Genomic DNA, 15,116 nt, shown 5'->3' with positions numbered 1-15,116 from the left:
GGTTCTGATAGAAGGTGATACTGCTGATGTTACCAGACATTGCCCTGGAAGGGTAGAGTGTTCAAACTATGTTTAACCTACCATGGGCTCCATAAAATAGAAATAATAGACTACTACAGGGTTGGACAATGACAGCAGCAAATAATGAACATGTGTCACCCCGTCTTCAGACCCAAGGAAATCATGGAAGACCCAACCCAGTGGCTACTAACTATATGTATCTTTATATATTTTAGGTACAGGGACCTTTCATTTACCTGCGGGGGACGCAGTGGGGATTTCACAGGATTCTGCCTCATAAATACTCCATAAGTTCCTCTCTAAATGCTGTAGCAAGTGGGAGAGTATATGTGGTTTCCACATACCCAAGATAAGTGAGCACTATGGGAAATGTCTTTGCCATAATCCATTTCCCTGAGGTACTGGGAGACATAGACTGTACTCACATTTATATAAAGGCCTTACCTGGTGAACTGGGAAGGTGGTACATCAATTACAAAGATTATCACTCCATCAACTGCTGGGTGGTCTGTAATGCACAAGTTATCATCTACCATGTGTATTCTAGCCACTCAGTCAGTTTTCATGACTCCAGTATTTGGCTTACCTGTGCCTTCTACCAAAGGATTGTGAGGGATGACTTCCCACAGGGACATCTGCTTGGCAGTGCTGGATGGTTCTAGGAGACCTGATCAACTACCATGTGTCTGAATCACAAAACATCGAACACACATACACAAAAGTGCTTAGCATCGAAAAGTGCTTTCGTGTATGTGTAGTTCAAAAAAAAAAATCTACGTTTCTGCAGGGGGGCTTAGCCCCCTTGCACCCCCCCACACCCCCTTACTTTAATATTCTCATTCTGAGATTGCACTACAGTGGGGAAAAGCGAATTGTCCCTTACCCGCACTGTAGTCCGACAGGCACACATACACAGAAGCGTTTGTTGATGTTAAGCACTTTCATGTATGTGTGTTTGGTGTTTTGTGATTCGGACATATGCTAGTTGAGCATGTGTCCAGATCCCTGATGGATATACCCTAAAACCCTGGCTCATGACTCCAACAAGAAATTCACATAACCCAGTGTGCAAGGTTACAACCAAGCCTCAGGACAAACTAGGGACATCTTGGAGCATATCTCTGGGTTACTCAAGTCAGGTTTCTGTTTTCTGGACACATCTGGTGGTGCCCCATTTAATGACCCTGACACCTGTGCCAGTATGCTGTCTGTGTTTTCCATCTTACAAAATATTATACTTAGAAAACAATTCCAGCAGGATGCCCCATTGCAGGGACCACAGTTCCCAGCACTACAGGCATCTTCAGCTGATAGAGATGAGGAATCAGAGGAGGAGCCAACAGCAGGAGATGACCATGCCAGATGGTGGTGAGGGGGGGGGGTCACAATATCCTCTATTACTGGCTAACACACAGAGAATTGCACATACACTCATCACATAACTGACATAAGAGCTATGCCGATACAGGCAGTAACACTGATCATACAAAGAAACCAGGCTGTGCTTACCCATGCATTTTCTGACTACTGTAAGCATCAAATATGAAAACATAAACTGGCACTGCTGTCACATCTCTCTTCATGCACTTTAAAAAAAAGTAAAACATCAATAAAATAATAAAACAATATAAAAGATTAATGCTTTTACATTAAAATAATGCTTCCTGAGATCTTACAACATCAAATCACAATAAGAACTTATATACAGACTATTTAATCAAAATATCCTCATACAGAAACTGAACCAATTAAATCAACATTTCATACTACACCCACTAAGGGCTGGTTTTAAGGTTACACACCTATTTAAGTCTGGATATTTGTCCGCTTGTAATCTCAGTATCCAATCCAACTCTAATCTTTCAGTTCGAGTAATTATATTTCCAGCTCTGCTGTCATCATAAACATACTGCAATACCCTAAAAGAAAGAGAGTGTCCATTGTGGTCTACAATATGTTTCACCAGTGCATTTTTACTATATAGTGTCCTAATGTTATACAGATGTATAGTAATTCTATCTTTAAGCATCTTGTTGTTTTTTCCAACATAAAAACATTGGCAAACATCACATGTTGCCAAATACACCACATGCTTCATTCTACAATCAGCATATAGTTTGGGTCTAAAGGTGAAACTGTATTTGGGATGATAGAATTCCTGTTTTTTTCGTGATAGTTGAACATATTTGACATGAGCAACAAGCATAAGTTCCACTTCTAAGAAATAACAATCCTGCTGCAGTAAAACGATGTGGAGACTTGCAGGGACTGGTAGAAACAGTTAAATGCTTTTATCTTATTTTTTACAATGACTTTATCAGAACTGACTATAACACAGACAAAAAATTCTTTAAATGCCAAAAATGAAACAGTCATATGCTGGAAAAGCACTAGTGAATGGCACCAAACTAAATGGGATCAATTAGCCACTTAAAAACTTTGGCTTGAGGAATTGAACTAATCGAAAGTCTCATTAAGCCCAGGAAATGCTGTTGCATCTAATTTAAGTTGTCATTTTAACTCTTTTTTTAAAACAAATGTGTATCAGTAAAAAAAAAAAAAACTCTTGTCATATTTTAAAACCTGATCAACAACTAAAAATTTAAAACAATGATCTGGACTTGTATTAATGTGCCTATATAAGGCATTTGAAGTTTTTTTGTTCCTTAAATCAAGCACATGCTCATGATTTTAAGCTTTAAACTCTCTTCCTGTCACCCCCACATAGAAAGCAGGACAGAAATCACACAGTGCTAAATATATGACTCTCCTGCTTACACAATTTTAAAAGCCATTAATAAATACGGTATGATTTTTAACTTGAACTTGATTTACTTTTTTTAAAGGAGAACCACACCCACAGACTCAAAAACATGTTTATTTCATCTTGGTTTGGTATTTACTACATTTTAACACCACTCTAGGACTATTTACAGGTTTTTAAATATTTTTATACATAATTTCTGAGTCTGACCACATGGGGTCTGGCATGTTGAACTAATCCTGATTGTTTAGTCTGCCTCTAGGTATACCACAATGCAATGCTTGTCTGTAAAAAAATTACATCACACAAACCTCTTTCTTTCTAAAGCTTTTGTCACTGCATTGATTTTACATGCATACACTGCTGTCATTCATTCAGTTAGTTTTAAGTAACATTTCATGCCATTCCTTGACTATTTAAAACACAAACAGTGCAAATGCCACATAACAAACTTTCAAAGTGCTTATTACTGCTGCTTCTTTTTATAATGGCTAAACTGCATTCTTTTGTGAAGCCTGAATTGTACTACTTTGATTCATCTCCCATCCCCCTTCCCACCTAAATTCCCTAGCTGTCAAACTGCTAAGGGTAATTTGAGATGTTACCTGTGATTCACAGCTCACAGCAGGAGACTTGACTCATGTACTGTTTCCTTGTTCTAGCCTTTAATTGTTTTATTTCTCCAAATCTTTTGGGTTTCTAATACTATGATGGAAATGGACCGCATTTCTAAGTTAAAGTATGATTAAAGTTCATGAAATTAGTATTGTTTCAATCTTTTTTTCCAAATGTTTTTATTCATTTTATAACACAATAACTTAATAGTATAGTAACAAGAAAAAAAACAAATAAACTATATACAATGTCCATAACAACTAAAAAAGCAATATACTTAGGAGAACACTTAATATTTCTTTAACAGATTAAACAAGTTTGTCCAAGCAATTAAATGATGAGTTGTGTTGTTAGTCCTTGCTCTTATAGCAGCAATCTCATTCTTACAAATGTATTTTACAAGATGAATAAACTCAACTTTAAAGACAGGAGTAGATTGGGATTTCCAATTTTAGTAACAATTTTCCTTGCTATACAGAGGATATACCATAGTAAAAATGTTTGTTTTTTAGGAATGCCTTCAGGAATAGGAACATGGAAAAGGATATGGGAGTCAGAAATTATACAGTTGTCATTCCATAGGGTTTTACAAAGATATTTAAAGTCTAAACAAAATGGGGAAATTATTTTGTAATTAACAACCATATGTATCCAGTCATCAGGGTGTCCACATCTCCAGCATTTCAGTTGATCTTTCTTGTACATTACTGCTAGTCTATGTGAGATGAACAAACATTTAAGTAAAAATTTCCATGTGGATACACACCAGAACAGGGAAGACATGGATTCCTTTATTGACTGTAAACAAAGTTTTTTTATCTTTCTCTGAGAATACTTGTCTATTAACTTCTTGAATAATTCCAAAAGGAAACATCTGTTTTGCTAAAATCATTTGTGAGAATTTTATAAGTAACAGATATGTATAAAGTATTCTTGTGTGAGCTATTAATAATTGTTGAGATAAAATCCAACATTTTTAAGTTACTATTATTGTATGCCTCTAATGAGGGTACGAGCTTAGTATGTATAAAATCCTTACAAGTTTGAATATCCAGCCAATTGCAATTTTGCAAACTATATCTGCTGATCAAATAGTCTGCAGAACTAATTTTATTAGCTGAAAAAAATTGATTCCAATATAGTAGGTCACCCTTCTTAAATTCTAACATTTTCTGAGGATCAAAAGATATCAAACATTCACTTGTGTAGGCAATAGGAAGCATAACTATTAATAAATTCTCAATTGTTTAGAAAACATAAGCTTTCTAAACAACTGCAATGTTTGGTTTATTAGAGGTGTGAGAACAAGTTTTGACCTTTCACTTTGAATGTATATTTTTAAAATCCATATAAAGATGCTTGTATGTATTTGAGTATATGGTTCAAGCAATGTCCTATTACTATTAAGACGTAAGGTTTTATATATTGATTTCCAATATGATTTATAAGAAGTATTATTCCAAAGCAACACTGTGTTAATGAATGCGGAGTTTAAATAAAAATCAATATTTGGAAACCCAGTATCCCCTTCATTCCAGTTTGTGGTGTGCCAGAGAAGAGAAATTCTTGTTTTTTTTTTTTTGGGGGATACCAAAGGAAGTTGAATAATAAGTTATTCATTTTCTATTTAATTTTTGACAGGTGGGGGGATTATTAGAGCTTGGCTAATGAATAAGATTTTAGGTAACAGTATCATTTTGATTAAAGTTAGTCTGTCTTCAAATGTGAAGAAGAGTCTGTTTCAACTGTCAATTAGACTTGTAGTTGAATTTATAAGTTGTTGGTAATTAGATGTGAGTGATTTTTTTATAATTAGATTTAATAATAATACCTAGATATTTAATATGCGTTCCCTCCCAGTTTGTCTCTTATTGATCTAAGTTTCATAGTAACATTTTATTCACTAAAAGTGCCTGAGTTTTGTTGTGATTGAATTTTAGACCAGAGATGTTTTCAAAGAGGTCTGGGTTATGTAATAGGTGATCTGTTGAATTTTCAATATCATTAGAAGTTATTAGTAGGTCATCAGCAAACAGTTGTATCTTGGGGATAATTTGTCTGACACTTTATATCCTTTAATGCTTTCATTATTTCTAACACAATTTGCAAGAGGCTTAATAGCCAGAGGAGAGAGTAATGGGGAGAGGGGGCACCCCTATTTAGTAACTCTTAATATTTTGAATGGGTTAGATAGATAATATTGATCTTTACATAGACTATGGAGTTTTCATATCATTTTTAAATGAATCCTATAAAGTTTGGGGAGAATTTATATTTTTGCAGAGCTTTAAACAGATATGGCTAGCTTGGGAAGTCAGAAGCTTTATGTACATCAAGGCTTAAAATAGAAAGCTCATTCTTTTCTTGTTTGCTAAGTCTATTAGGGACAATAATCTAATTACATTATCTTGTAAATTTCTGTTTTTGATAAGCCCAGTTTAGTCTTCATGAATTAATATTGAAAGAATATTATTTATAATATTATTTAATCTGTCTGCTAAGATGGACATGAATATCTTGTAATTCATGTTAAGCAAAGAAATTAGCCTATATGATGTGCAAAGGTAGGGCTCTTATTTAGTTTTAAGATGGGAGAGATGATAGAATATTTCCATGAGGGAAATATGCTCACTGTAGTTTTAACTTCTTGGAATGCATCGAGTAAGATTTTCAAGATGTTATTGGATAAGAATTTGTAAAATTCTGGAATTTATGATGTCAGCCAAAAGTGCTCTTCACAGCACCTGCAATGTGCTCAGTAATGACTCCTTCTGCAATTTATATGGGGTTACATGGTTTGGTAACATATCTAAATACAATTGTAGATACCTTTCTATAAGACCTGTTGCTCCTGCTACTATTGGAACTGTCTGGGTATCTTTCTTCCACATTGCTCTTGTTTCTGCTTGCAGATCCTGATATTTTATGAATTTGTGTCTCTCTGTATGCAAAATACTGTAGTCAGTGGGTGTAGCAATTTCAAAGATCAATGCTACTTTTGTCTTCTTTTCTTGGACCACTACATCTGGTTTTCTAGCATCTATCTTTTGAACCGTTAGTAATAGGTGATCCCATGTGATATAAACTTCATCATTTTCTATGATGCTTTGTGGCTCATGTTTACAATGTTTTTCAGTCACTTCGATACCATAATGTTTGCACAATCCCCAGTGCAACAGTCTTGCCACATTATTATGCCTTTCAGTATACATTCCTTCTGCCATTAGTATGTCACAACCAGCAGCAAGGTGTGCGACTGTTTCCAATTCGGTTTTACAAAACCTACTTTTGTCTGTTTCTCCCACATGATCAATGCACTTTGTAAACCAGCGTGTACATAGCCCACTGTCTTGGGCTGTCAGTATTAACCTTTCATCTCTTGGTTTAAATTTGTCTCTCTTTAACTATTCCCACGTTTGTTCCTGATCAATATGAGGTTCTTCCAGAAGTTTTCTATACTTGCAACTATATTTATGTATTTCCACATTTCTTGCCTTCTCATCTGGTCCTTCACCTTACATTCTTTCTTTTGCTTTTTGGCACATACAGTTGCTGCTTGATTTTTATCTACTTCTGGATTGATTTTCATTCCTGCTTGACATCAATATGCTTCTGATAAATTAAGCAGAGAAGTCATCTTAGATTTATTCTCCTCATGTTTCACACTTTTCACTACATTTGGGTCTTGTGAGGTCAGCAGGTATGTGTGGAGTCTTACAATTGCAGATCTATACATGTAATCAAGTTCAAGGAGGCCCATCCCTCCTTCGGAACAGGGAATATATACTCTTGGTATACACTGATTTTTCTAAATCATTTGGTGAGCATGAAGCATCCTTTTTGTTTTCCTATCTGTTCTATCCAATAAGTTTTGAGGCCAGTCAGTCCCTCCAAAACTGTAAGTTAGGACAGGAAGAGCAAATTGGTTTATAGCTTGGATTTTGTTCCTAGAGGTCAACGCTGTTTTCAGAATTAATTTAAGTCTTCTAAAGTATTCCTTACTAAGTTTTATTCACATTTGTTCATGTTTTATTGTTGATCCTTCATCAATTCCCAAATATTTATACACTCCCTCTTGCTCAAGTTCTTTTACATCACATTCTTGTCCCAAACTGATGTTACTTTCTGTATGGGTAGGGAAAGGACAAGGGAGATGTGACATCACAGCATGGGTAGATTTTTAGGACAGTAGTGGTGATGTCAGTTTGGGGGAGGGAATTGCCCTGAAAACTATCTGTATTCATTTGCCTTGATAACATCAATGAGCTGGAGACTACAGCAAGCTTTTCCAGAGTGGGATAAAAGTTTTTTGAAAGTGAAACCACCACAGTACAGTAAGGTACTGTTCTAGTGGACAGATACAGTCAATTGAAAATATTTTAAATGCTGTATTGTTGTTTATTCATAGCAGGGACAGTAAATAGTGAGAAAAAGGACAGACAAGTTGAGCATTTAATAATAGAATCCCATTGTTGTCCTTTAATATGAGGGCATGAAGAACAAAAGCCAAAGTTATACATACCTGCAGTTTTTTCAGTGGAAAAAAATCCATTTACTAAAGTTAGGAGGCCTTTCAAGAAGCTGCTTAAAGGAGCTGTCCCTCCAGAAAACAAAGGCTTATAACTCACATGGACTAGGAGGGAAATGTCCATTCTGAAAACGCTCCAGTTTCTAACCATACATTTTTTATGGTCTTACTGTCAACTGTATAAGTAATGACACAAGTTCTACTGAATTTCCTCTTTACAATTTCAGTTATCACATCATCATTTTGTGTTAACGCTACAGAGATGGAATGAGATAAAATCAAGATATTATTAGGCAATAATCCTAGAAATCATGAGCATAAATCCAGAAAATGTAGAAAATTCAGTACGTTTGTGCCTCCATTGCCTCCCAATATAGGTGCTTTTGTTAAGATATGTGTGGAGGATATCTATAATGCTTTAAGTAAAGGACATCAGAAAACTTTCCATAATCTGATGTATCATAAGAAATTTGCACTAATGGCTCCTAAATAGAATGCTAATATGCCTTTTAGACCTGCTGATAAAGGTGGAGTTATTGTAGTCATGGATACACATGACTACTTACAGTGTATACATTCAATATTAATGGATGAATCTATTTATCTTAAAATGACTAGAGCACAGGTCCAATAAATTGTAAATTTAGTGCATGACAATCTTTATAATTTATTGATGTCAAGACAGATTTCGAAAGAGACTTATGATTTTTTTGTATATGGCACATCCGGTAATACCAGTTATAAAGGGATTATCAAAAATTCATAAAAATATATGGGACCCTCTGATGTGCCCCATTGTTGCAGGAGGGGGCTGGGTCACAGACCTCTCATCACTTTATGTGGAAATGCAACTGAAAACAGTTCTACTATCCCTACCCACTGTTTTAAGTGATATCTCTCATTTTCTCTGTGAGTTTTTTTTTATTTTGTGACCTCAGTGGGAGATTTACACAATTCCATACAGTAATGGTAACAGTAGATGTCAAAAATGTATTCACAGCTATTCCTAATGGCTATGATATAGAAGCAGTAAGAGACATCCTGAGTAATACAAGTGATTTCTCCAGTAATACTATTATGGTTATCTCTTCCTTATTAAAACTTATATTAGAAAATAACATCTTTATTTTTGAAAATGATATCTCTCTACAGAAATGGGGGTAGCCATGGGCACACCCTCTGGTAATTCTTATGCTAATTTAGTTATGAGTGACTGTGAAGAAAAGCACATCATGACTGCTAGTCCATACCGCAACTGTGTTAAATTCTATTGTCACTTCATGGATGATATTTTTTTGATATGGAAAGGTACTGAACAGGAATTTAACAATTTTGTTTAATATTTAGAAAGTACCACTACATTTTTGCATTTTACCATGTGTAAATTATTTTATAATATAGATTTCTTGGATGTTTGTCTCTGTATAGATGTGCCATTCATCCTGTCCAAGGAGTCACACACACTGTTCTTGCAGTCTCCTACATCAAAATATGCAACATGCATTGGTCTCACCACCTCTTCTGAGGCCCTGGTGGAACTCGCCTATACTTCCACAATGGTCCTGCATGTACGTTGGATGACAGCTACTGGCACACCAACCTCACAAGCAGGGCGATAAGCATACCTTCTCTGACCACCTCTACTGACATCCTGTGTGGTACTGTCCACTTATGATCAGTAGGGAGAGATTTTGCCATGTCTATTCATGGGGCTACCATATTGCCCTGATCAACCATGTCCCACTCAACATGTCTGCTCTCAAATGGTTCTATGTCATGGGGATCTGTAATCATTCTTGACTGTGTCCATACTGTGGGGAGGGGGTGTGGGGGGAGCACTACCTGTGTCTTACATACCCCCGTGCAGCCCCAGACTGCTCCTATTAGAGGACAAGTATCTCCAAACATCAGTTGCCAAAATACCACAACCACACATACAACTGCTATAATTTCAGTGACTACTAAACATAACTAATACATTTAAAAATGCTACAATGTGGATGTGGTTGTAGTACCTCAATGCCAGATGTAGCTACATGCAAAAGGTGAGTGAAGTAGTATATATGTGACTATCATTTGCAAAGGTGGATGTAAAAATATTTAAATGGTATACTTGGGACATCACTAGTGGAACTCCTCTGGCACCTATCCACCTCTGACTCAGTATCATGCACTGTACTACACTGAAACTCTGATGAGATGACTTCATGCCTGATTGATGACAAACTCATCCATCTTGGTGGTTGTGGATCTATAGATGATCCAGCCCCAGTAGCCTCCCATTTTTGTGTCACAGCCTGTGCTCTGAGCTTAGTCCTGTGAATAATATTACAGGATCTATATCAGACCAGTGCATATATAGCTCTGGCCACCAACAGCATTGACATCCTTAACTACTAGTCACCAAACATGGCCATGGAAGGGCTTGTCAGAGGTGTGTACATCAAAGATCCATCCATCATGGAGACAGACGAACTGTACTATGACTTCATTCTTAGCCTCTCAGAAAGGAGGCTCCCATGAGAATTTTCTGTTAGTGTATTTAGGAGCCATATTCCTGCTGTTATACAATAACATCACAATTCAACACACATGTAGTACACACAATTTAGAGTTATGAAACAAAATATATCATTATGTAGTTAGTGAGTAGCATACTGAAATGTAATGGAAATATACCAGCACCCTACAATATACAAAGAACTGTCTAAATAACAATGGACGTTCTCCCAACATAGCACTCAACATATCTTTAACCTATGAAAATACAACTAGCACTCCAGTTCCCTCAAACAACTATGGAATACAAAAAAGAATACCAGATGCAGGGATGTACACCTAAGAAGCAGACAACATCATAAGTATAGCAACAATATGGGGAAGGTAGCAAAAGCTTATTTAACTCACTCAGTGACATCAGTTTTCCATACGTGTTTACTTAGCTACCATTGCAGTGGCACATGTCAAGAGATGTACCTCTCTAGAAAATAAACGTCAAATCTTTTTCCTGTTACAGTAAAATGAAAGTCTGTAGATGTGAATGAGTATGTGTTGCCTGATTCAATCAATTACATTTCAGATGACAGATATGAGTCAATCACTGCAGGTAGGCAGCACAAAGCAAATAATTATTAGCACAGTAAAATGAGCAGATGTATGGAAGAAGGCATACCTTGCAGTATTTTCTGAGATTATCCTTCCTAGTTCTAGAGCAAAGATGATGCAACTAGTAGGTTTGGCAGCACTTAATCAGTCTTCCATTATGTCATGGAAGAGCCATATCCCATGTCATGCTTATAAAGTGTAGATAAACCCTTCTGAGGACATTTATTATGCTAATTAGGTCTCAACTCATTACACTTTCTGAATCACTTAATTTTAGTGAAAAAAGCAACTAAACCACAGAAATGCACTTCTTCAGGGACTAGAAATAACTGAATTCCCAGACCCAGAAATAGTCTCAAGCCACTTTATTCTCTGCTTTCATCCAGAAGGACTTCATCAGAATAATTAACAATTTGTAACATCACATTTTATAACATAGTCATCCAATTAAAATAATAAAATCTTATTAATTAAAGTGATCTATACCTTATAAAAAAAACGTTTTAATACAAAACATAAAAACTTTATTTAGAAACAAAAATTCTTCTATCTTTTAAAAAGACTTAATTTTAATCACTTCATTCAGACCAGGGGGCATATCTGGTTTAGTTGCTTTATTTAGTTTTTGATTTTACCACTGGCATTGGAACTTTTCTTATCAATTTTAGTGAAAAGCAATGGAAAAAATATTGTGTTGGTTTCTAAGCAATGACTTGCACATGCCAAGCAGCACAAGAAGTGGGATCAAGACTTTGGCATGCTAATGCCTTGCAAGTGTTCCTTAGCATTTGTACTGGTAAGTCAGTGATGTGTTAAGGATCCAACCTCATCAAAATCAGACTTTGGAAGGGTGTGTCAAACAGGTAACCCTTACAAATACATACATTTAAGTTATACTCACCTTGAAATATGACAGAACCTTGAACCACATATTGACCAGATCATCTCAAATTTATATCATGTGTACATCTCAGACATCGAGTGAAGATGCCTAACAATGTGAATAATATTCCCAAAAATGTGAATGTGGCTTAAACATAAAACGTTCACACCAATGGAGTATATATTTATACTAGGCTTTAACACATTCCATGAACAAAGGTAATACAATTAATAATTCACAACAATGGTCTATGTCTCCCCTGCAGAAAGTATGTATACATTCAATTTCATTATCATCCTCATGTATCTTATACTCCACAACTGTACTATGTAGCCAAAAATAACAAAACACTGAGCGTAAATATAGTGCTACCGAATTGCCCTTTGGAAAAGTTCAATGAGATGAACTTGTACTTGGCTTTCTGCTTTTTATTTAACTGTTCACATGATGCAACATGTTCACAATGGCAATGTTTCATTGCAATGCTATAGGTATAGTATTCACATCTTGTGAAGGTGTGCTGTACCTCAAATTGCGATAATTTGTGTATACATTTTAATTGTTGAAACCCACAAACTTGACAAATCGCTAAACTTAATTTTATCCATTTTTTTCATCATCCTTTGTGCAGTGCTTGCCATTGTGCATTGGTGCCAGTCATCAATGTTCATTCAGGAAGGATAGTTTCCATCTTATAACAAAAACTGAAAAAATCATTATGTGTGCGCAAAGACTTAGCCATCATTCACAAACAAGACTGATATCAGTGCACCCCACTTAGCATAGTGGACATTAGTGAATTCAGAAAACTACGTTCTTAATGGCTCTTTGTGTTATTGATGTCTGTACTGAATCACAGTGCAATAGTTGCAGGGTTTGAATTGGCTCTTCGTGTTATTAATGTCCGTACTGAATCACAGTGCAATAGGTGCAGGGTGTTTATCCACACAGGAGACAGTATACCTGCATTCTGTTTTGTGGCATATTACACGTGATTATTTTATTTTTAAATCATAATGTACCCAGCTGCTAAGCAAATTATTTCCCCGAAAATATGGTGATTTTTTAATAACTATAAGTAACCTGGATGGCACATTATAAATATGTTAGGGGAGTGCCTCCAAAAATGGGGTCCATATGATAAATTCAAGGGGTCTGAAAGCTCACTTGCACCCACTTGGATTTCGGACATTATCCACAACCCGGTCCTGTAAATGGGGAAGGAAAAGTTGTGCCACTCATCCACAAGTTATTAAAAAAAAAGAAAGAAACTTCCCTGTCTGTGGATGAGCAGCTTAATTTCCACGTTCGCAGCTAAGCAGCTGCTTGCCCTTAGTTTTTAGAGGAGAAGAAGAAGGAACAACTTCTGTGTTTGCAGATGATGCCGAGCAGCTGTTCACTTGCCCTGTGTTTTCTGCCGGCAGTTAGAACTTGGAGGGAAATTTAAACAACTGTTCTTGTCCCTCCAAGTAAGACAGGTCCTGTATTTATGTTGGTCACTGTATGGGTATGGGTATGCTTTCTCTCCCTTTTGCCAGCAAATAGAAATTAATGCAAAGCTGGCGATCAGTCCAGATGATATTGTTGACAGAACTTGAAGGTATTTTTTTGTTGTTTTATCAAGGCTTGAATAAGAAGCAGTGCCTGAGTGTAGCTGTCAATTGTCCAGATTTTCACCTTACCTTGGTCTGTTTCTCATAAAATGTTATTTTTCTGGCACATCCCTGGCAAATCATTGAGGACTGAAGTTAGAAAATTATGGCAGACATTTGAGCTTTAGATTTCATTTGTTTCAGAAAATTCATACTAATGCAAACATTGTTGTTCTACCAACTTTTTAAGTTTATTAGAGCAATATTTAAAATATATCCTTAGTTTTGGCCCTTTGTTACCCCCCATTATAACAGGCTTTGTCTATATTTCTTGCACTGAAGAGGTAGAGAGGTATTTTGTGTGTGTGTGTGTGTGTGTGTGTGTGCACGTGTGCGTGTGTGTGTGTGTGCGTGTGCGTGTGTGTGTGTGCGTGTGTGTGTGCGTGTGTGTGTGCGTGTGTGTGTGTGTGTGTGTGTGTGTGTGTGTGTGTGTAAGTAAGAGGGAGGGAGGCAGGCATGTAGGTGTGTGTGAGAGGGAGGGAGGCAGGTAGATAGGGGTTTGTGTGTCTGTAAGAGGGAGGGAGACAGGTAGGTGTGTATGTGAACAGGGAGGGAGACAGGAAGGTGCGCGCATGTGAGTGTGTATGTATGTTTGTAAGAGGGAGGAGGCAGAAAGGTGTGTGTGTGTGTGTGTGTGTGTGTGTGTGTGTGTGTGTGTGTGTGTGTGTGTGTGTGTAAGAAATGTGTGTAAGAGGAAGGGAAGCAGGTAAGTGTGTGTATAAGAGGGATGGAGGCAGGTAAGTGTGTGTGTGTGTGTGTGTGTGTGTGTGTGTGTGTGTGTGTGTGTGTGTGTGAGTGTGTGTGTGTGTGTGTGTGTGTGTGCGTGTGGGTGGCAGGCCAGTAGGGGGGTGTGTGTAAGAGGGAGGCAGGCAAGTAGGGGTGTGTGTGTGTAAGAGGGAAAGAGGTGTGTGTAAGAGGTAGGCAGCATAACCTTCAGATGTTCAGGTTTTTGCTGAATGTCCAGATTTCTGCCTCATATTTTTAGTCTGTTTCTAATAAAATTGTGTTTTTCTGGAAAATCCCTGGCAAATCATTGAAAACTGAAGTCAGAAAATAATGGCAGACATTTGAGCTTTAGACTTCATAGCTTTTAGAAAATCTGTACTAATGCAAAATGTGCTATTCTATTAACTTTCTAAGTTTGTAAGAGCAATAATTAAAATGTGTCCTTAGGGTTGGCCCTCTATCCCGCCATCATGACATGTGCATTTTTCAAGTAATATAGTTTCAAGTGCATTTTCCAGGAACTGTGAGCTTCATGGGAAGAGAAGTTTACTGCTGCTCATGGAAAGTCTGTTTACAGGGTGCAATTGCTTTGTTTAGTTAGCTAGAAAATAGTATCACTATTGTTTTAAAGCAGCGTTAGTAGCACAGCAGGTAGCATACTTGCATTTTCATAGGATCATAGGAAGTTACTAGGCTATTGGCCCTGATGTCCTTACAAGCCTAGCCAAGAATTTAGCCCATGTTCCAACAAGTCACCGCCCTATGCCCCTGTCCAGCAGGGACATACTGTTGGTGGAATTCCAGGCTGTATTTTCTGTTCCT

This window comes from Protopterus annectens, chromosome 14.part0 (genome assembly GCF_019279795.1).
Source record: "Protopterus annectens isolate FY-2018-M chromosome 14.part0, PAN1.0, whole genome shotgun sequence".
Taxonomy (NCBI): Eukaryota; Metazoa; Chordata; order Ceratodontiformes; family Protopteridae; genus Protopterus; species Protopterus annectens.
Note: the sequence above shows the minus strand (reverse complement) of the source record.